Raw genomic sequence first — 23843 nt, 5'->3', positions numbered from 1 at the left:
AAATTTGGAGGCCTGACTCACTGAGATAAAAGAATGGATGTCACTCAACTTCTTGCGCCTTATCTCTGAAAAGACCAAAATGTTAGTTATTGGTCTAAATGCCGTGACTTGTTCTCAAAAACTACTGTGAACATTGACGAATGTCATACCTCCCAAAGTGACCCCGATCTGTCCCTTTCAAACACACGTGAAGAATATTACTAGAACTGCTTTTTTCCATCTTCGCAATATTGCTAAAATTTGCCCTATGCTGTCTCGGTAGGATGCGGAGATTATAATTCATGCGTTTGTTACCTCCCGTCTACATTACTGTAATGCACTACTCTCCGGTCTCCCGAAGTCCAAAATCAAGAGTTTTCACCTGGTACAAAATGCTGCAACGAGGCTTTTAACTAAGACAAGAAAGTATGATCACATTACCCCGATTTTAGCTAACCTGCTTTAGCTCCCTGTTAGCTTAAGATGTGATTTTAAGGTCTTGTTGGTAGTACACAAAATCATGCAGGGACTTGCTCCCTCATATCTTTCAGATTTAATTCCCCCCTATGTTCCAGGCCGGAGCTTTCGCTCTGAAAATGTCGGGTTTAAAAGATGCAGACCCGGCCCCACGGCTGACCAAGGAATTCAGGCAAAGGCAAGAATAAATGTTTTTGCTACTGCAGTAGGAAAAAGATTCGTCAGTGAGAGCAATGTGGCACGTTTGGCTGTCCGGATCTTTCTAATCTACTTTTGGGGGCAGTCGCGCATTACATACAATGGAAAAGTACTGAAATGCGTGGATCTTTGGGTGTAACTATATATATATATATATATATATATATATATATATATATATATATATATATATATATATATATATATATATATATATATATATATATATATATATATATATATATATATATATATGTGTGTGTGTGTGTGTGTGAATGATTACTTGTGTACTAAAAAGAAAAACAGGTTAAACAAGTTAATTTTATCAGGTTAAACTAGTTAATTTCATAGCAAGTTAATTTGTAACATAGGTGTCTGAGAAATACACAATAGAGTAGCTTACTTTACAGAAAACGCTGGTCTACTAGTGATCCCAAGAGCCAAGAAGAGATCCGCAGGTTCGAGAGCATTCTCCATTTGGGCCCCGGTGCTCTGGAATGCTCAGCCTCGTGAGATTCGATCTGCAACCTCAGTGGAACTGTATAAATCTAGGCTTACACACTTCTACTCTTTAGCATATGAGTAACCTATATTTTATGTTGACATATTATCAACATAAAATATAGGTGTATTATTTGCCCTCATGTATGTTTTAGATGAGGGAATGGTGTCATAATAGTCCGTAGTTTGCAATAGTCTTTGATCTGTGCAGCCCTTTGAGACTCTTTGTGATTAAGGGGTATACAAATAAACATGACTTGACTTGACATGAGAACTTACCATAGTTGAGTTGCCATAATGAATGTGTGATCGTGGTGCAGAGGAGTGACGGAGACCACATACCTGTTAACTTATACATTTTTCCTGCATTTAATACGTTTTTTGGTCCTTTCACATTGTATATAACCTTTTTTTTATACGGGATGAAAAAGTACTAATAAAAAGACTGATATTGAGTTGCCCATTTTGGCTCTTATCCGGATCGTCTGGGTAACTGGTAGCAGAGGACAATGTAGATGCTAATATTGTCATTCTACATTGTCTGAGTAAATAATTGCTGTGTTGTGTTTGTGAGGTTTATTTAAACTTAATAAAGAGGATTTACAATCTTTAATAACAGGTGCAATTGGAGAAGGTTGAAATCGAGGGACCCTCGATTATATGTAAGCGCTTACCGTACACTTAAAATAAAAGTTACTGTAACTTTAAATACACGTACATACAAATAAGTTGAATACACCTTTTTTTTTTCTGGAGTAGTTCGCATGCCCAAACTGGACAATCTGTTGCCGGCGGTAAGCTGTTACAAGATGTGAGCAGCCTCTGGGACTACTCATGAACTGGATTTCCCTACCTATAGCGAGCTAACTTATTTTATTTTATTTTATTTTATTTTCCTAATTTTACAAAACATAATAAATATGATTGCATTCGAGCTTCTGGGTTAGCTAACTGATGTCATGCACACACGTGTTAATATTGAAGACTTGGCGGGGGTGTTGATTAATGCATGACCACATTTGACCAGTCTCCAAAGGAATCCTTCTCCAAAGGGACCAGGGCTAAACGAGTGCCTGCTAACACTGCCTGAGCATTTCACGTATTCTAGTCCAGAAAAACGCCATTATCAAAGAGAATCTTACAACATCCTGCCCAGTCCCATTGACCCAAACAATATTCAAAAAGGATATCAGCAAGGTTAAAAATTAACTTTACTGTAATATCAGTCTGCAAGTGTTGCACCATCACTTGTGGTCAAATATGAGTTCCGTAGTATTTATTTTCAGAGCAACCTCCCTGCCAAAAAGGTAGATATGATACCAAGTACATTTTTTTCTTAAAACTTAATGAAAGCAATGGCATAATACCTTCACTCTTGAATATCAAGGATAGATAGATAGATAGATAGATAGATAGATAGATAGATAGATAGATAGATAGATAGATAGATAGATAGATAGATAGATAGATAGATAGATAGATAGATAGATAGATAGATAGATAGATAGATAGATAGATAGATGGATAGATAGATAGATAGATAGATAGATAGATAGATAGATAGATAGATAGATAGATAGATAGATAGATAGATAGATAGATAGATAGATAGATAGATAGATAGATAGATAGATAGATAGATAGTGAAATAAGAATAATTAAAAAGTAGAAAACAAAAATATCAAAACAATATGGAATCAATGTCCATTTCCACTCTGAGGTGAGATTAGGAATTATAAAAAGAATATGTTTTTGTTTTTTTATGTGTACTATTGAAGGCGTCGTTCATTTTTTGTATATATTGCTGTCTTTTCAAATACTGTATACAGTACCTTTTGTCACGGTTGCCATGGCGCCCAATTGGCCCCGCCCGTGTGGCGCCAGTTGCAGCTTGTTGACAGATTGTTTTTTCTGTCTATTTGAGCTCAGTGCTTTCACTCTTCCTTTGTCAGTCCGTCAACGAACTTCTGCCCCGCAAGACTCGGTCCTGTCCTGTTTCCTGTTGGTATTTCCTGTACGGTATTGATCCCATTTATTCTGTCCTGTTTTATATCGGTTTCCAGTTTCGTTCCCGTCTAGTTCGTCCTGTTCAATTTTGATTTCCTGTTTTTGTTTCCGTTTATTTTGTCCTGTTTAATATCTGTTTCCAGTTTCGTTCCCGTCTAATTTGTCCTGTTTAATTTCGATATCCTGTTTTGATATCAATCCTGTCTTTCTGTCCTGTCTGGTATTGACCCCATCTGTCCGATATCTGCTCGGGCAATTGGTATCGATCTCGTCGGCCTCTGGCTTCCTGTCATTCCACACCAGACTGCTTCTTAACGTGCATGACTGCCCCCATTTCCCGTAAAATAAAAGCTTGTGTGAGCAACGTCACGCATCTGGGTCCTTATCCTGTTCCTGTTCATGACACCTTAGATTCCACTGATTTTCATATATATATATATATATATATATATATATATATATATATATATATATATATATATATATATATATATTTTAATAGATAACAAATGGCAGTTGGGAGAGTCGGACTTTCTTAACCGATTATATGGTTTTCAAGATGAATTCTAAAATCAGAATTTGAAATGAATTAAATATTTTTTTAAATTAAGAAACAATAGAATCAAAAAATAGACTATCAGGTAGATTCAGCAAAGCAGCTTGATGCCCAGCCTAACTTTTGCGAGTCTCGGAGTTACCCCAACACAGTTTTTGCGTTGTTCTGCAGGGGGACAGCTGACATCTCGGGACTGAAGCATTGAAGGCTGTCATTGCATAGACACTTTCTCCACACATTTACCATCTCAACAGTTCCCCATTTGAAATTCCATCAGCTGGCGGCATCACAAACCAGAAACTGTGTTCGGACAGGATGGCAGGTCTGAACCGGAGAGAAATAGATCAATACTTAATTTTCTAGCCGGGAGATATGTTCAGGTGCTAATCGGGAACGACTGCAAAAGATGACATGTGGAATATCAAGCAGCTGTCAGCCTCTGGAGAAGTTTTTAATATAGCAGACAATCCATCACTGGACAAAGGTGAGAGAGGAAAGGTGTTTGTTTTTTTGGTTCAAGAAGAAACCTGAAGCCAAGAAGAGAAGAGGACATTGCACTTAAAGGTTACTCAAGGACAGTTCAGTGAAGCTGTCCAGCCAGCACAACAACAACACCATTCTTACAGTCAAGTGAGAGCTCCACTCGGACACACAAGTGCATATGCGACTCCTCCAAAGCGGGAATTAATTAATACTGACACCGCGTGTTGAGCATGGAGCGCCAGTGGTCATTAAATATTATGCAAAGCTTATACCCACACAGCCAAGCCAATCTCGCTCTCAATGTCACCTAGAAAATCTTAAGAAGCCCTCAATTATCTTATTCACCGCAGCTTATGGGGCGCTAATGAAGGAAGCATGCCGAGGAAATTAGCTCAGTCGCAGGAAATGAGAAAAACGACGCGGATTTATGCAAGCCCGGTCAAAGGTCGCTCGCGTCATTTGCATCGTCGTCTGGTGGGCAGTCAGGGCCTACAAGGCCTTCTCATTTGATGTATTGCATTTTATGAACAGTACTTGAATAATTCCAAATTATCTTGTCAGCTTCCTTTCAATGCAAGGGTTGCGCTGCTTCCAGGTGTGTCCTTTCATATTTAAGCAATTAACCGATCACATTTAATTACTTGGTGCCAAGGTCAGAGATATACTCAGAAGCCTTCATAAAGACTTCTGAAGGCCGTGAGATATAACATCAGTGATCAAAAGGTTCTTGGTTTAGCAACTTTAATGTCAAGAAACTCAGAATCTTTGAAAGAACACATAACAAAATGTCGATTCAAAATATTCAATTTTTAGTGCAACGTCAAGTAAACTCTAAAATACTGTACTGTCAGGACCAGAACAGGAAGCAGAACCCACTTGCGTAACATTACTCACAGTTTATTGGGGAGAAGACAAAGTAACGAACACTCGATCCAGAGATCGTTTGTCGCGGGGAGTAGATTGCTCGGAACGCGGAAGTGGTCAAAATAAAAAAGATCGTGGCGAGAGCAAAACAGGAGAAAAAAACACGGGAAAAATGGAGATTCACAGGGCTTGGCAAAACAAGAGCAAAAACACAGGAAAAACGGAGATTCTCAGGGCTTGACGTGTCAAAACAGAGTTTCGCAGACGCTCCGACCAAAGGCGACTCACAGGACAGCGTTTAAGTAGTGACAGGGAGCAATCTGTCAACCAGTTTCATCTGGTGTCCATGGGCAGGGCCAATTGGGTGCCCTGGCAACCGTGACAGAAGCTGGTGCCACACAGTGAGGGCCAATTGGGCGTCATGGCAACCGTGACACTGTACAAGCAAAAATTTTACATTCATTATGTAAAACAAAGTACTGTATGTATGTCTATGTCCCCTTAGTGGGAGGTGGCGTCCATATTTAAAGTCAACAACATACGATATTTAAAAAAAAACATGTATATTGACCAATCACAAGAGAAAAATAGCGTCTCGAAAAGAACCGGCTCTTGATTCTTGATTTGTGGGGATCCAGATTCTGTCTTTCACCTTTAAACCAATGGCCGCTTGTCAGAACTTTTCAGTGCACGTGAGAAAATCAAAAGTCAGGGCTAAAAATTGTGAAATTAATTCACAATCAAATTTGGCCAGAATTGCAGTATATGCAGGCAAAAACAACTTGAGTTCCCTTTGCTCTGTCTTAAGCACAGTATTTCAAAGTCATTGTCAGCACGAGATTGAGTAAATCAAAGCAATGGAGCCCGAATTCTTGCCTCAAAAGGTTCTGTCTTTTCATAGAAAAGCGTCTTTTAGCTCGGCTCACTGAAAAGAGCCGTCTCTTTCGGCTTCCAAATGACTCTTCAGATTGTTTTTGTTTTTTCTATCCATGTAACATTAGTCACAAAATGACATAAAGAGTAGAAAAATAAAGAAAAAATAAACTAAATAGGAAATATATTTTTTGAAAAAAGAAAATAAAAAACATTTTAAAAAAGGAAAAAACAAGAAAGAGGGGAGAAAAATGGAAAGAGCAAGAAGAAATAGGAAAAAGCAAAGGAAAAAAGTAACAAAACAAATTAAAAAGGGAAAAAGAAGAATAAAGGAAAAAAAGGAAAAAACTTGGAAAAAGGTAACAAAAGAATTAAAAACATTTTTTAGAAAAAATAGGGTAAAAAATAAAAGAGAAAGAAAATGGAAAATGACACCTTTTTGGGGGTCTCTGTGTTACAGTCAAATGATTTGCAAGAATATCATTTAAATCTTGTTGCCAACATTGTACTTCCACTAAAAGTGGGAGAAAATATAGTTCTGTATTGTGTAACCAACTAAATACATCCACAAAATGTTAGTATTATGTAAAAAAATATACTTTTTTAATGTCACAGTTGTAAAAACAATTGACGTATGTAGGCCATGTGACCTTTCCATTAATACATTAGCCAATTCATTACAATTTGAAAAACTAAGCAGTGTTGCCGGTAACTTGATTTGATTTCAGCTTTTGGACATGTTTGATAATGATTTGGTTGCAACACGCAGGATTTTGCTCACCATTGTTCCAAATAACGCTCAGAGACTTTGTAAAATTGATCAAATCCGTAAGCTTAGAGGGATCCTTGCTTCCAAGAGCCGGCTTATACAGCCGATTCGTTCACAAATGGCATATCATTGAGCCAATCACAGGAGGCAAAGTATTAAATGCACAGTCTGTCACTGGGATCTAATGGATCTTGAGTGGAGATGCTGCACCTGGTCGCCACAGCAACGGCAGAGAAGCCATTTTGCATTTAGGAAAGTATCTGCTGCAGAGCAGGGTCTTAGTTCCCAACTCACCCCCAATTCTTCCTGCAGGCGGCCACGGTCTTGAACAAACTGACGTGATGGTTATAATTGGCTGCCCTCCATTGCAAATCAGATCACACGACCGATGCTGGGGGGCTGGGGGTTCTCCAGTAGCTACCCATAATACACTTTTCTGAGGAGGGGGGGCAACAGATACAAAAAATAAAAACTTTTGCGAGTCTATGTTCGGGTAGGGGGAGCCGTTCCAGGAGGTTGAATGATAAAAATGAACAATTTTGGGTGTGTTCCTGAAAAAGAGCAATTCCTTACAATTACTATTTACTATATTTACAAAGTAATTCCTTTACCCCTGATTACTGACACCCAAAGGTAGCGTATTACTCTGAAAGTAACTAGTTACAAATGATTGCATGGACTCACATTGAAGCCGACCCCCTAAAATTACTTAAAATTAGCAACATAATAAAATAAATAGAGGAGAAAATGCACACCAACCTGTGCAAACGGTGAACACTACATATTGCCCCAATAAGAGCTTGCGAACTCACACAACCAAGACACTCCATATCCATGTTCACATTTGTCATCAAACCACTCAAAGATTTCCTTCTCAATTTCTGGGTAATGTCCAAGACGTTTTTTGTTTTTTTTTCTCCAGTGTCATGATTGCTCATTGCACTCACCTTTGCCCGTTCGTTTTGCACCGGCTGCTCCTAAACGCCTGATTGATTCCCCTCCTATTTATTTCCAATATTCTAGTCGCTCATTGTCAGTCCGTCAGCGGACCTCTGCATACACTAGGCAAGCACTTTGACTCAGGCTCCCGTCTGTCCCATCTTCATCCGTTTCCTACTCGTCTGTTCCTGATTTACAGTGTCTCCAGCTATCTACCCGTTTTGTCCCTTTGACCACGCTCTGATCTCCCGCTCCGGATAACGACCTGGTTTTGACCACCGACCACGTTCTGATCTCCCGCTCCGGCTATCGACCCGTTTTTGCCCCTGACTACGCTCTTCTGTTCCGGCGGATCACTTCCGCATTCCGATCACGCTCCAATCCCGTGAGCTGCTCGCTCTTCCTGTCCAGCTATCACCAGATTGCTGCCGTCTGTTTCCTCGAACGTGACTTCTTCGATCTCCCCATTAACTTTTGTGTGAAACGTTACGCGTTTGGGCCAACCATCTGTTCCAGTTCTGACATCCGGGCATGGTGTATTGCAAAAATTCTGTACTCTTTTACTGTAAATTCTGTACTCACGTTTGCCCCATTGATGTTGTTGCTTTATAAGCCGCACCCACTCCCCCATGCCTACCATTAATACCGGTGACACACAACCAAATATGCACATATAAACTGTGAGTATACCCGGTAGGGAGAATATAAGAACACCAGTTGGGAAAAAATACGCGTTCTCGTACTCTGTGCTTGAGACGGCCCCATAAAACGGTATTTAGTTGTATTTTGTAGGTACTGGTAGATATAAAACGCCCACCCTTCTCAGATTTTGTGCTGCTGGCAGATTGAAGTATATATGATGCTTCGGGAGCAAAGGATGAATACTTAGTGAAAGTATGACATAGTGTATCATGAACTGCTTTTAAAATGTAGCGTGAGCGCATTCCTTACCTTAAAAAGTATTTTTGCGTTTCAGGAAAATGTTCCTCAGCAACGCGTTACTCCTGTTGGAATTTAACTATCAAAATGTACCGTTTACCAAATTGTTCGAATTAGTTATCTGACTCCATTAACCAAACACGACCTACATTCATCCAACAATTATGCGCGCTCGTTTCTTGAGAGAAAAATAACCAGAAAGCCGACATTTTCACACGGGAGCGGATGTACTCAGGATACGGCCAAAGAAGTGACGTTGGAGTGTGCGCGGGAAGCCTTCTTCTGAAGTCCTTTAGCTTTCTCTCATTGGCGTCCTTTAGCTTTCTCTCATTGGCAAACGTCTCCCCGCAAGATGGCGTCTCGGCTCCTCCCATGGGCGTGCCAAGCCGTTGTTTGCGCCCAACGATCTCACAACACAGCGCCTTGATGTCTTGTTTTCCCAAAACAGCGCCTGTCGTCCTGTGTCAGCAAATCCACAAGAGCTGTTATCAAAATTTCCTAAACAAAATATTATGCATAGCGCAGCTTGCCCTGTCATTGAACTAAAGCCCAGTCAGTGAATATCTTTATTGCATTAAACTGAGTCAATCGTATAAAATTCTTTATAGTCAAATGTATAAAATCATTTACTCCCAACACTGAAAATGAAGAATCACGTATTGACCCCGCCCCTTTCCATAAAACTCTCTTACAGATCTCTTCAGATCCATCCATTCTATCGACCCACTGTTCTGAAACAGGGGTCACGCTTGACGTTGTCTTTTATTACCTCAGATTAGGCCTGCGTTCCGGTCCCACATCAATCTTTTTTGTACATCGGTTTCTCCCGGACCCTTAATTGAGTTATTTAGGCCTCCGGCATGTTGTTAGGTCCGAGAAATTCGCTTCTGGCTGGTGCACAAACAATGCAGTTGCAAAACACCAACGCTGTGTGAGGTCAGATAACAGGAAGTGGTTACTCAGCAGTCCGATAAATTAGGAGTTGACAGTGTTCAAACTGCTTAACGACATTTGAATGTCAGCTCAATTTGTAAATCGTTTTTTTCCGACATTTTTTGTAAGAGAATTGTGAAAATGTGCAGCAGTAAATTGTGACAAAAAAGCTTATGGAAATTCAACAAAACTTGCACTGTTAACAAGCATACATGCTAACGTTTAGAGACACAAAAGTGGTAGATTTTATCACACTGTCAGAACCCGAACAGACGGAGGACCCAGAAGCGTAACGTTTTCACACAAGCATTATTTTATGGAAATGGGGCAGTCGGGAACACAAACGCCAGAGGCAGACGAGATCCCTAACCGGACAGGACAGACGGGATCGATACACAAGCAGATGCCGGACAGGACGGGACAGACGGGATCGATACCGAACACTGGAGACTGGAGCAAAATACCGGACAGGACAAGACAGACGGGATCGATACCGTATACTGGAGACTGGCGCAAGATACCGGACAGGACAAGACAGACGGGATCGATACCAGATACTGGAGACTGGAGCAAGATACTGGACAGGAGGAGACAGGCAGGATCGATACCGGATACTGGCTACCCGAGCAGGATACAGGACAGAGTCAAAATACAAGTCTTGCAAGTCCAGAGGTTCGTTTAAATAGGAGGGAAGCCAATCAGGCAACGAGCAGCAACTGGCGCCAAACGGGCCGGCCCAAGTGAGGTCACAGGGCAACCGTGACACACACACTCCATATTATGTGCGAAACACAATCCTTCTCCAGAATATTAAAACAATTAAAATATATGCTTGTTTAAAACTAGAAGTGACAAATTTCGACATTACTCATTACCTGTGACCTCAGCAAATTAGCAGCCAGCATAAAATCAAAACTGCTATAACAATGTACTCTAAATGGAACAGATCAAGGTTTACAGACTATCTGGGACGCCTCTTGTGGTGTGTCTTGGGCAAGTACAGCCTGACTTGCCCACACATGAAACAAATAGTACTGATTTCCATGGTTACCAGTAGCAGGAGAAGCCTCCTGATCTATCTCAGATACAGCACCTTCATCATCTGGGTTCTGTTGTTTTAGGTGTAAAGCGTCATGTTGCCTTTTAGAAATGAGCCGGAATTCGACATCGACAGGCAGCGGCATGTAATACTGATACAAGATCCTAAATCACTGGGGGAGTATTTGTGAAAATATGAATTATTTTCCCTTATGTTCCTGTCAGGAGCCTTCACTCTGAAAATGCTGGTCTACTCGTGCTCCAAAGAGCCAAAAAGAAATCCCCAGAGTGTTCTCCACTCGGGCCCAGGTGGTGTGGAATTGTCTGTCCTCTGAGATTTGATCTTCAACCTCAGTGGAACTGTTCAAATATTGGCTTAAAACACACTTACATTGTAAAGCTTATGAATGACCTATATTTCATGTTGACAAGTGGGTCCTGTGTCCATTCTGGTCCTGACAGGTTACATCAAATAATTGATAAAAACGTAAAAGTAGTGAAAACGACAGTCCAAGTTAACAGTGAAAATGTTTCCGCAACGTTTAACGCACGTTGCGGAAACATTTTCACTGGTTTTAAAGGTTCAAAGGTTTTAATGCCCAAGATTCTTCCCAGCCTACTCTTTACCTACAAAAAACTTGTTTCAATTACCGTAAATTACGGACTATAAGCCGCTACTTTTTTCCCAAATGTTCAGCCCTGCGGCTTATTCAGTGAAGCGGCCAATATATGGAATTTTTCTAACGGCCACCAGCGGCGCTGGAGTATAAAAGATTAAGACCAGTAGAATCTGTGCACCAAGAAAAACTGCAACCTCTAAGTTTAAGCATACATTGTCTGTAAAGTTAAGGTAAGTTCCGATAATGAGGAAGACGCCCTTAATGTCGATAGTTATGAGGAGGAATTTGAGGACGATCTTCCGTTAATTTTTTGGTTTGAACAAATTTATTGACACTAAAAACAGAAAACAATCATGACAATCTCAACAGCAATTAAGCACATTCACAATATTATATTCCAATATAATTACAGGATGCTTTTTATTAACAGGAATGTTTGATACATTGCGAGCGTGATCCTACTAGCGTGTTGGTACCTTTCAAAGGCACGGTTTGGGATGAAAGTTACATTATTATTATTAAAGCTTTGAAAACTCTCTCGGTGTACCGTCTTTCTTTGTAAATATCTGTAACCATGAATAACATGTATTTGCAACTGTATATTTTTGTAATGTATTTATTTTAGAGATTTATTCTGTCATGTGTTCTACGGACGAATCAAAAAGAAGGGGCGGAGCAAACACGGGCTGATGGGAAGTGGGGTAAAGCTAAGTTAACGGTAGATCTGTCTGTTGTCGCAGCGGACAATAATGGATATATATTTTCCCCACCCTTAACTTTGGAAATATACATTTTGTTTCCTTGGATTACTTTCAACGGGACCCGGACTTTACAAGTCTGCATCATACGTTAATTACGGGTATCATTTTCCATTTATGAACTGTGGTTCTAGAATTATGTACTCTTAGGGATCATTTAGGCTTTAGGGCTAGGACCTTAGCTTTGTTTAACCTCACAGGATTTGACGCCTTTGATGCTAGGCCCTTAGCTTGGCCTTGTTTTTGGACTGTGGCTTTGATGCTATGTCAGTCCTTAGCTTGGCCTTTGCCATGACCTTTGATTTTTGCAATCCGGAGATGGAATAAGAGCTTGCTCTGTCCACTCCACGCATCGGCCCGGTATTGCAGTACCTCCGGGAACGGTGCATTCGCAATGATCGCAACAAGGCTATAGGGCTAGGACCTTAGCTTAGCCTTTTGGCTGAGAGTAAGTGTCCCGGCTCCTAGGCTTTGTAGCGTATAATGAACTGACCGATAACGGATAATGGATAATGAATAACGAAGATAGATCAATAACCCTTAAAAACCCCCTCCAGCCAATTGATAAATTCCAGAACAATAAAGCTTGACTTTGATTTTTGCAATCTGGAGATGGAATAGGAGCTTGCTCTGTCCGCTCCACGCATCGTCCCGGTATTGCAGTACCTCCGGGAACGGTGCATTCGCAATGATCGCAGCAAGGCTTTAGGGCTAGGACCTTAGCTTGGCCTTTTGGCTGAGAGTAAGTGTCCCGGCTCCTAGGCTTTGTAGCGTATTATGAACTGACCGATAACGGATAATGGATAATGAATAACGAAGATAGAACAATAACCCTTAAAAACCCCAAAACCCCCCTCCAGTCAAGTCTGACAGTGGCAACGTGTAACACCGCTCTGTTAAGGTGACTTTGATGTGCTAGGTCCTTAGCTTGGCCCTTTTGTGTACTTTCTATGAAGTCACCATCTTTGATTTTTGCATTTCGGAGATGGAATATGAGCTTGCTCTGTCCACTCCACGCATCGGCCCGGTATTGCAGTACCTCCGGGAACGGTGCATTCGCAATGATCGCAGCATGGCTTTAGGACTAGGACCTTAGCTTGGCCTTTTGGCTGAGAGTAAGTGTCCCGGCTCCTAGGCTTTGTAGCGTATTATGAACTGACCGATAACGGATAATGGATAATGAATAACGAAGATAGATCAATAACCCTTAAAAACCCCAAAACCCCATGGAACTTGCAGCCTGATCTGGGTTAAAGTTGTGATTGTGTCATAAGTTACAATGCGGGCGCACGCGGCTTATACATGGGTGCGTCTTGTGTAAGAACAAAAGCGGCAATTCACCTAAAAAGTGATGGGTGCGGCTTATAATTAGGTGCGCTCTATAGACCAGAATTTACGGTACACTACTTCAGTTTCCTGGAATAAATAAACAGATAAATACATTTATTAAAAGTACCCCAAACTAGTCAAACACGGAAGTGCAGCATTCTTAATTTTTTTGGGTGGGGGAGTAACCGTACACATATAATTCATAGCTCTATTAGTAGACCTCTAAATCCATGTATTGATAGACAGACATGAAGTGGAGCTCTGCGGCGGCGTGGGGTCAACTCAAAAATAGATTTCTGGCGCCCCGCGGCTCGTTTGCAACGATGGAGTGACATTGACGATCGTGAATAGGGAAAAAAAGAGAAAAAAAGAACACACACACACTCATACACACAGCAGGAGAAGGCCCTGCAGCTGCAACGTGTCATCGGCTAAATTCTGTCTCTTACTTCGGATGCGATCAGCTCATTAAACGGTCGTCATCATCTCTGTACGGCTGGCCACTTTTTTAGGTACATGTGCAAGTATGAATTTGCACATATGTTCTCGCTAGGTGGTTATCTAATGGATTGACGCGGGGGGAGTATATGTGTGTCCCCTGAGGGAGATGGGGAGGATGGCAACTGACAGAAGTATAGAGGTCAGTCAAACACAAAGAGCTTCCTTTGCTTATCTCACGTCTCCTCTTTCATGAAGTCATACTTAAACTCGGGGAAAAGAAGGAAAGGAGGCTTGAAAGCTACCTGTACATTGGTCCGTAGCTCAGCCAATTACTCCCCTTATTAATAATTGTAATTCCCCTTATTAAGCAATAACATACCGTACAAACACAATGCGGCACTTATTTAATCACAACAAGGCAGACTATGTAGAAAAGCTTGACAATACAGTGGTACAGTGTATCTTCATACAAGCTTAGTGTCATGAATACTGATTCGGGGCACCTGCGACTGTCCCGTTGACGCCAACAGCCCTGGTCGCCGATTGGTTCCCTGACTCTTCAAACCCCCGTCTTCCGAATGGAACCCGTCAGACCGTCTGCGAACCTATGCTCTCAGCTAGGCAAGCTTTTGTACTCTCCGACATTATCCTGCCCTGTTTTTTCTGCCTGATACCTGTTACCGAGCGTTTTCTGGACCTGTTTCCGCTTTTGCTCCTCCGTCCCGGCCATCGACCTGTTTTGCCCTGTTTCCTGCCCGATACCTGTTGCCGACCTAATTTCTGGACCGTCTGCGAACCTATGCTCTCAGCTAGGCAAGCTTTTGTACTCTCCGACATTATCCTGCCCTGTTTTTTCTGCCTGATACCTGTTACCGAGCGTTTTCTGGACCTGTTTCCGCTTTTGCTCCTCCGTCCCGGCCATCGACCTGTTTTGCCCTGTTTCCTGCCCGATACCTGTTGCCGACCTAATTTCTGGACCCGTTTCTGTTTTGCTCCCCCGGCCTGGCCATCAACTTGTTTTCTCGCTGTCAACGACTAACCTCGCTCGTCACTGAAGTGCCACTTCCGCGTTCAGCTACCCGTGACCAACGATCATCTGATCGTGGATGCAAGCACTGTTATCTTTCTTGATAAAAACTGAGTAAACTAACGCTATTGGGTCCTGTCCCTGTTCCTGGCTTGTGACAGCTCGTAGCTTAAATTGCTCGTGCAACTAGTGAATTTTCCCGATATTAAGTGACTGAGTACTAATTAGCCGGTTGTCCGAAAAGCATCCCGATGAACCCATAGTAGCTATAAAACACATTTTCCTGATCACAAAACTGTCACGGAGTGGGAAACAGGAAAATAGGACCCATTCGCGTGGACGTACTCACGATTTATTGGGGGAAGAGGAGGAGGGAGCGCACACTCGATCCGGGGATCGATGGTCACGGAAGTGGATAGAAGTCCAAACAAAAGAATGTCCAAAAAAACCCGAATCAGACCAAAAACAAAACAGGATCAAACGCAGGCAGATTTACAGACTAGGCATTTCTCAGAATTAAACAGAACTTGCAGAAATCTCACAGAAGGTTCACAAAAATCTCACAGGGTTCAACAAAGTTTAACAAACGCTCATGCAAAGCACAGCTCAAAGGAACGCGTTTAAGTACTCCAAGAAGCAATCAGTCAATGCGTCTCAGCCTGTGTCCATGGGCGGGGCCAATATTACGCCACGGCAACCGCGCCAGAATCCGGCGCCACCCGGCAGGGACCAACTGGGCGCCATGGCAACCGCGCCAGACGTGACAAAAACGACACATTAAATGAGCACTTACCGTATTTTCCCCATCATAGGTGCATCGTGTTAAAAGGTGCAGTCTCCATAGCTTCTTTGATTTCTGTATTCAACACAACACAAGGCGCACCGCACGATAGGGCGCACCGCACAATAGGGCGCACCGCAAAGTTAGAAGAAAATCTGAGACTTCAATGTGCGACTTATGGTCGTAAGAAAACGGTAAAAACAAGTAGTTTTAATTTTACTAGCGATCATTATTAATGTATTTTCAACTGCCGCGACTTAAAAGATTGGACATAAAGAATTTATTCACAATAAAGTCTAAGAATTAAAGGAAGTTATGTCAAAACCACAATGTTTGCGTTTCAACAAAGTAAAAAAGGGAAAATGATGCATGGCACATTGTACAATGTGATGTTTAAAATTTTCTAACAAAATTTGTTTTTTCCCCAGTGATTTAGGATTTAGTATAACGCCTCTGCTGAAGGTGCTGTATCTGAGTTAGATCAAGAGGCTTCTCCTGCTACTGGTAACCATGAAAACCAGTACTATATGTTTGTTTCATGTGGAAGAGCAGACCCCTACCCAAAAAAATGACTTGGAAAGAGATGGGTGCCACAAGGCTCTACTTGCTCCTCCCCTGGTGGTTAAAGGATCTGTGACCCGTGAGCCGTGAACAAGATAACTGAGATATTAACAAAATAAAATGCAAGTTTATTATGAGAACCTACATCTGGAGATGTGGGAAGGGGAGGGGTTTGTGGAAAGAGTGACGTAGAATGAGAGACTGTTGATAATACTTAAGGTACTGTACTCATAAAATTAAAGTTGCTGTAACTTTAAATAATCTTTCACCCAAATATTTTTACAGAATACTATTTGTATTTGTTTATTTTATTTTAATGGATCAAAGTGCTGCAACAACTCTTCCGTGACTTTGTCCCCTGCCCTCGCTGCTTCCTCATGCCAGACCACAGTCACAGAGCCAGTCGTCTTCTCTAATTCCCCAAACCAGCCATGGCGGGTATCGAAATCCATTCCAGTTGAACCTGACATTGCTTCAAGTTTTAAGTCCCTGCAGACAGACAACTACTACTCTTTGTGTCACTAACTCTCAATAGCTCCTTGTCGGGAATCCAGACTAACAAAAGTCTCTTCATCTCATAAATGGTGGTTCACAATTTTGAAAGAACAGTAACGCTCCCGGTCGGTTTTATAGCCTTGATGACAAGTTTCTGTTTTGATAGTGGACATATAGAAGATGTTGACTGATAGTTCTACTTAGCCAGGTCATTAACACGAACAGCATCATTTACTGTCTTGTTTTACATTACATCCTTCTTTATTGAACCGGAACAGGAGGAGAACCCAAATGTGTGACGATTCTCACACAAGCTTTAATTTTACGGGAAATGGGGCAGTCATGCACGTTAACCCAAACGCCAGCGATTCGGCGATCGTTGGGCAGAAGACGTAGGGCAATAGTCTGGCGTGGAATGACAGGAAGCCAGAGGCTGACGAGATCGATACCAATTGCTCGAGCAGATATCGGACAGATGGAGCGATACTGGACAGGACGGGAGAGAAACTGGATATTGAAATTAAACAGGAAAAACTAGAGGGGAACAAAACTGGATATCGATGTCAAACAGGACAAAATAGACGGGAACAATATCGGACAGGAAACATGGGCAAGGAACCGGACAGAGTCAAAACCCATGTTTTGGGGGTAGAGGTTTGTTGACAGACTGAGTGAGAGCAGTGAGCTTAAATAGAAGGGAAGCAAATGTGTCAACGAGCCGCAGCTGGCGCCACACGGGCGGGGCCAATTGGTCTCCATGGCAACCATGACACATTCTTCCTTTTTATTCAGAAAACACCTAACCTTTCCCTTTCTAGAATTTATGGTTAGGGTCACAAAAAGCCACAAAAGGTGATGCAATACGTTTAAAAACAAGTTGCGTAATATAGATAGGTGGAGGAATCATGTGTCTGACAACTGGGACGCGCCAATGCTGAAAAAAACGGTCTTGAATGGACAGCTCGTAGCTTGGAAATACCCTTGTACGTAGAGCAGGATTTTTGTTACAATTAAAACTCGTATATTGAAATTTGTGTGTTTATGGGTGTCACGTCAGACCCAAATGCAGGACACGAGGAGTCAAAAAGACGGGTATGTGATCAAACCCCAACGGTTATTCAATCACAAAATGAGACTCATTACTTAGAAGGGAGAGCGGGACTGGGACTGCTGAAGACGGGATCCTTGGGAGAAAGGCTTCAGGAGGTTGTCTTGGGGGTTGAAAGTCTTGAGAAGAATATTTGAGAAATACCTTGAAGAGAATACCTGGCAAAGAAAGTATTGGGATGAGGAGCCTTGGGTAGGGAATATCTTAGGAAGAGTACTAAGATCATTAAGCAACAAGGATTGGGAAACCAGAGTATTATGTAGCCTAGGTGATTGGGAGCACTTGGGCTAGGGCAGGGGTCGGGAACCTTTTTGACTCAAAGAGCCATAAAAGCAAAAAATATTAATTTTATTTTGGGAAAGAGCCACACCATATATTATGAGACAAATTTACTAAATTGCTAAACCGGCGCCCCAGACAAAAGCTTAGTCTTCAGCACATTTATTTTTGATGATTTGATAAAAATTATGAAAAGAGAATAATGCCAGAGCCCCTGTCCCAAATTCAACAAACATACCACTTTAAACTTGTCTCTTTCTTGCAATTACTCAAGATCGGTTAAACTCCTTTTGACCCTTTTTTTCATACATATTGGTTTCAAAACCAGATGCAAGCATTTATTTTGTAAAAACGTCACAACATTCTGAGAATAGGGAGCCTTATGTGCTTACCTTTGGCGAGAGATGGGAGGGAATGCTTGTACTTTTTGCATAGCTCCACCCATCCCTCCCACTCACCCAATCAAATGACTAAGTTCTCTTCCGGTGTTTTGGCGTATTTACAGCTCTGTGGATTCATCATAAAGTATCTGAACACTGAACACAGATTATATAGTGAACTTTTAAATAAAGGATTCTTTAGCGTTGTACAGCCAAAACGAGTTTTTTTTCCCCCTTTTTTTGTGTGACACCTTGACTGTAAATTGTAGTGAAAAACGTGCCCTATATATATACTGCGAAGTGTTATTCTCGTGTTTAGCTTTGGTTTGGCTTTACGTGTACTTGGATAGGATAGACAACTCCGGTTTTGAACAAGATGGAGAAATTTTGCATGCAATCAAATTGGTCTCTGAGCCACAGATACTCATAGAAAGAGCCATATATGGCTCGCGAGCCATAGGTTCCCGACCCCTGGGCTAAGGTGTCGAGAGGGATACTGGAAAATGGGGCAATGCTGCCATCTCTTGGAGAAGGGGAGGGACTGCAAGCACCAAACTATGACACAAGGTGCTCGTATAAGGAGGTAACACTGTATTAGAAATCTACGATAATGTCTGCTACCAGTGACCCAGACGATTCGAATTAGAGCTGATTTAAGCAAGATGAGATCAGTCGAGTTTTTTTAAAGACAAATTTTAAGGTACAATAATTATAAAATAGCGTACACGATTTGAAATTGACAAGTACGCTGTTCCCATATCTCTCTCTCTCTTGTGATTTGAGAGTAGCATGGGGGAGGGTATTCTGGCCTTTTGGAAAGACAAACTTGTAATCTGATAATTAACAATCTGCTAAATTTCTCAAAAGGAAAACAGTCATGAGAAAATGTCTGCCTCGTGCCCGCGAGTCGAGTGACCTTTTGCTGAGCAGGCGAAGCGACTCACTTAGAAGCTTTTAATTAGCTCCGCTCACGGCTAGCGGCGGCGGGAGATGCGGGACGAGATAGAGGGGCGGGAAGTAGGGACAAATCGTTGAAAACTGCACATTCACAAGTGTCTACAGCTTTGGGCAAACTATGGTGCGGGGCCCACATGAGGCCCATCAGGCGCTTTAGTCTGGCTCGCCGAACAATAACTGTAAAAATATCAGGCGATTTATATGTGTAACCGCGGTGTACCTGTCCCACCAAAGATCCACATTCACGCTGGACTGGATGATGAGGTTTTTATTACAGTTGCTGCAAATGAATGAGTCACAACACATGGTAAGCTTCTCTGCTGGCTTTGATCTCTTTGATCTCGTTGACAGCTCGCTGTTAGACTGACATATCAAAGAGCTTTCTTTTAAGTTTACATAAAATACATATTAGAATATCAACCATCACAATACATTTTTACATCCATTTAAACAAGATACTTTTAACAAGAGATCATTTGGTGTTTTTTTAACGTTTACAATGAATTCAACATATTTTTCTTTAAATTGAATTTTAACCAACATCATCCTTTTTATATATATGAGAAAATAGAAATAATAACAATAATGAGTATGAAAACGGGTACAATTTACCTGCAAATGAATGAGTCACAACACATGGTAAGCTTCTCTGCTGGCTTTGATATCTTTGATCTCTATAAGGGGAATTAGCCTTTTAGCACAACATGCAACGTCCGACAAAACTAACATAAAAGGCGAAAGAAACGAAATGAAAATAAATCCAAACAGCTTGACAACATCAATCACTTTACTGTGCATGTTGAGAGATTTGTCAGCTGTGGTTTTAATGTTTAAAATTAACTTGTTTTGCAGAGCACCAAAAGATCGTGTCTTACAGTTGGCAGCTCGTTGTAGACTGCCAAAAAACCCCACCTTCTAAAGCCAAACCAAACCTTACCACATACCAGCAGGTGGCACTGTTGGACTCATCATTGCAGGACACTTGCACAAAAACTATACAACATATTTCTCAGGAATTTCAATAAAACAAAAGTTATTATTACACCCGTTTCAATGTATTATAATAAATAAACTACTACTATTTTTAATGGCTGTTTTTTGTGCCAACTTTGTCCCCACTCTCTCTTTGTGTGTCTATTACTATATACTATTACAGAAATACTAAAAAAAATATTACCATTCATTTGCAACAAAACTAAATATCAAACTAAGTGCTTGAAAATAGAGGCCTAGTTTATTATTTAGTTTTAATTTTGAAAGGGAAAAAAAACAGATATAACAGAAATACAACAAGAATACTACTTCATAAATAATATTACAAAAATATTACTACAAAGATGCTACTAAAATAATATTACAACAGAAGTACTGCAGAATATACAACTACAGTAATGTTACAAAAATACTATTTAAATACGAAAAATACTACTATAATACTACAAAATACTAGAAATAATAATAATACTACAACAGAAATACTACAAAAATATACAAAAATATACAAAAATATTACGGAAATATCACTGCAAAAATACTACAAAAATACAAATCCAGAAATACAACAAATTTACTACAAAGGTAGTACTACAGAAACACTACAAAATTACAACTACAGTGCTACTATAAAATAATAGAGAAATACTACTAAATTACTACTGAGGAAATACTAAAAACATACTTTCGAGGAAATACTTCAAAAATACCTTAGCAAAAGTATTACGAAAATATTACAGAAAGACTTCTACAGAAATACTACTTCTGTCTCTCCTATAATGTCACTACAGTAATCCATCAGTTTTTTGTGCCGCTATCCTCAGTGGGGTCGCAGGGGTGCAGGAGTCCATCCCAGCTATATTTGGGCAGTGGGCAAGGGGAAACCCTGAACTGATTGCCAGCCAGTCAGAGTGCACATGGAGACACAAAACCACTCATGCTCATTCACAACTAAGGGGTATTTGGACCAGCCAATTAAATGTATACTCAGTGTATACTAGGCAAGCCTTTTTCGGTCCTGACTCCCACCTGTCCCGTTTTTGCTCCTGTCTGACCCATTTTGATCCTGATCACGTCTGCTCTCCTGTCCCAACTTACGACCCGTTTTTGATCCCAACCACATCTGCTCTCCCGTCCCGGCTTACGACCCGTTTTGACCCTGACCACGTTTTTGCTCTCCTGTCCCGGCTATCGACCTTTTTTTTTCCGTCCTTGACACCGCCGTCGCTCGCTACAGAATATCCACCTCCATTTTCAGATCACAATCCGAGTACGAGAGCGACTTGCTTCCCGCGCCTAGCGAACACCGGATCGTGGGCGCAGCCCTTCCTCTTTCCGTTAATAAAACTTGTGAGAAACGTAACACAATTGGGTCCTATTTCCGTTCTGGTCCTGACAATCATATGAACAAGTTTTTTTTTTTTTTTTTAATAACCATAAGTTAAAATTCAGCATATACTGAGCCTCACCTACAGAAAACTGACAAAATTATCTGCCATCATGCTGACTAAAAACCCCGAACCCGGCAAAAAGCTAGATATTTTTGGTCATTTTGAGTCTCTGTAGTATGTATCCTTTGGTCCCCAGTCTCTTTAACAAAAATTAATATTTAATAAGCATGCATATGAGAAAATGAAGCATGCTGTGAGTTTTAGGGTCATAAATTTTTAAATACATAATAAGATTAATATATAACGCACAATTCGTTTCTTCATAAATGTCCTTTTATTACGGGAGGTTCTTGGATATAAGGCCTGAGCACTCGTGTTGATTTAATATGAGGCAGCGAGTATGAAAATTCCTATAAATGACCCGGAAAAAATTCGAGCGGATAATCAGCGGTGTCAAGAAATCGGCAAAATTTTGGACCGCCGGGGAATAACACGTTGGTACCAGGAGGGTTAATAGCGACATTTGTATGCAAATAAGTGTTTAAGTGTGTCTGCCCTTGTGGGAAGGTTTAATAAAGGAAAGCAAGCTCAGGCAGTCTGTGACATTCAGTGACTGCTTCACCTCGGCCGACGGTTTCCGTGACGCCATTTGCGAACATTAATTGCTTTCCAGACACTTTGCAGCCCCCAACCTTGCAGACACAATGCTTATCGAAGACGACGGTTTGCCTGAAGGACAGGCGCGAAAAAAAATCATCGATTAATCGACAATTAATTCATCATCCGATTACAGAAATCCAGAGTTTTTTCGCGGGGGTTGTGTTCCAAAGAGGTATTTATTAAGTATTATTTACTGGTGTTTATTTAATTATTAAATACTCTATTATACATTGAAACCAAAGAAGAAATCTGTCAATTGTTTAATTTATGAAATTACTGTACTTTATAAAGCTTTTTTTTTTCACAAATTACTTCTGTAATGTAAAATTAATATTGGAAAAACAATCCTACTGCATGTATTATGCGAAGGGGCTGTAAGGGTTTTTGCATTTACTTTAATATATTTAGTATGTGTGGAGTTTGTGGGCATGGATCGTCTACTTTGCAGTTATTTTTATTAACCAACAGAGGATGCCAGAGGTTCACCACTAAAATGAGTACAGTGGAACCTCGGTTCTTGACCATAATCCGTTCCAGAACTCTGTTCGAAAACCGATTTGTTCGATCACCGAAATCATTTTTCCCATTGAAAATAATGTAAATCGTTTTAATCCGTTCCAACACCCCGAATGTTTACCTTGAATGTTTAACGTAATCATAAAGCTAACGCAGGCTAATCGTACGTTCGCGTTATCGTAATCTTCCGTACGAAAGGTTACGCTAACATGAACGTGTAAAAATAAAAAAATCAGGTCGTTTACAAGTCATTTAGCACCCGGGTCTCCACAACAAGTGGTGAGCGGTTCATTGGAAAGGGGGCTCCGTTCCAACACCCTGAATTTTGGGCTCAGTTCCAACACCCTGAATGTTTACCTCGAATCATAAAGCTAACCCAGGCTAATCGTACATTCGTGTTATCGTAATCTTCCGTATGAAAGATTACGCTAACATGAACGTGTAAAAATAAAAAAAAGAATAAGGAAAATAATAATGAATAGGATTTCTTACCTTTGTGGTGGTCAGCAGAAAGCGCAGGTGGACAGACGCTCGCACACCTCCTTCATATTTTGCTATTGTTTCTTTCTCAAACGCAATAGTTGTACGCACTACTTTTCTTTTTTCACCTGAAGCAACTTTGCTGCTTGCACTGACTTTCTTCGGAGACATAATTAGGGGCTAAAACACTTCGTACACCTATATTAAAAGCGAAAGCAAAACGAACGGAGCACGTCCGCACGCGATAACAGTTGGTCACGAGGGGTGGGGGGCGATCTACACGATCTACACCCGTACGCCGCTGAGCATCGCACCCGAGCTTACGCACTCACGCATTACCGGCGTTCAAACTCCGATTTTTTTGACCGAACAGCGAAACAAGAATTTCTCTAAATTTTTGGTCGGACTGAGAGGCGTTCGAAAACTGAGGTTCCACTGTATTTTTGTTTTAAAATTCTCAGTTTGTTCCTAAGGGAAAACCCAGTACACAATGCTTTCATTTTATTTTTGG

General features: G+C 41.0%; 3 pseudogenes; all 3 read left to right on the top strand.

Annotated features, from left to right (window-relative positions):
- Window positions 1-12208: 12208 nt before the first annotated feature.
- LOC148356426 (U2 spliceosomal RNA) lies at window positions 12209-12328 on the top strand (annotated as a pseudogene).
- Window positions 12329-12356: 28 nt separating this feature from the next.
- On the top strand, window positions 12357-12622 carry LOC148356425 (U2 spliceosomal RNA; annotated as a pseudogene).
- A 235-nt stretch (window positions 12623-12857) lies between these two features.
- LOC148356424 (U2 spliceosomal RNA) lies at window positions 12858-12995 on the top strand (annotated as a pseudogene).
- Window positions 12996-23843: the final 10848 nt, after the last annotated feature.

The sequence above is a fragment of the Urocampus carinirostris genome, chromosome 11 (genome assembly GCF_059441175.1).
Source record: "Urocampus carinirostris isolate Australia breed hairy pipefish chromosome 11, RoL_Ucar_1.0, whole genome shotgun sequence".
NCBI lineage: Eukaryota > Metazoa > Chordata > Actinopteri > Syngnathiformes > Syngnathidae > Urocampus > Urocampus carinirostris.
The sequence above is the reverse complement of the archived record's forward strand: the minus strand, read 5'-3'. Positions and strand labels throughout refer to the sequence as shown.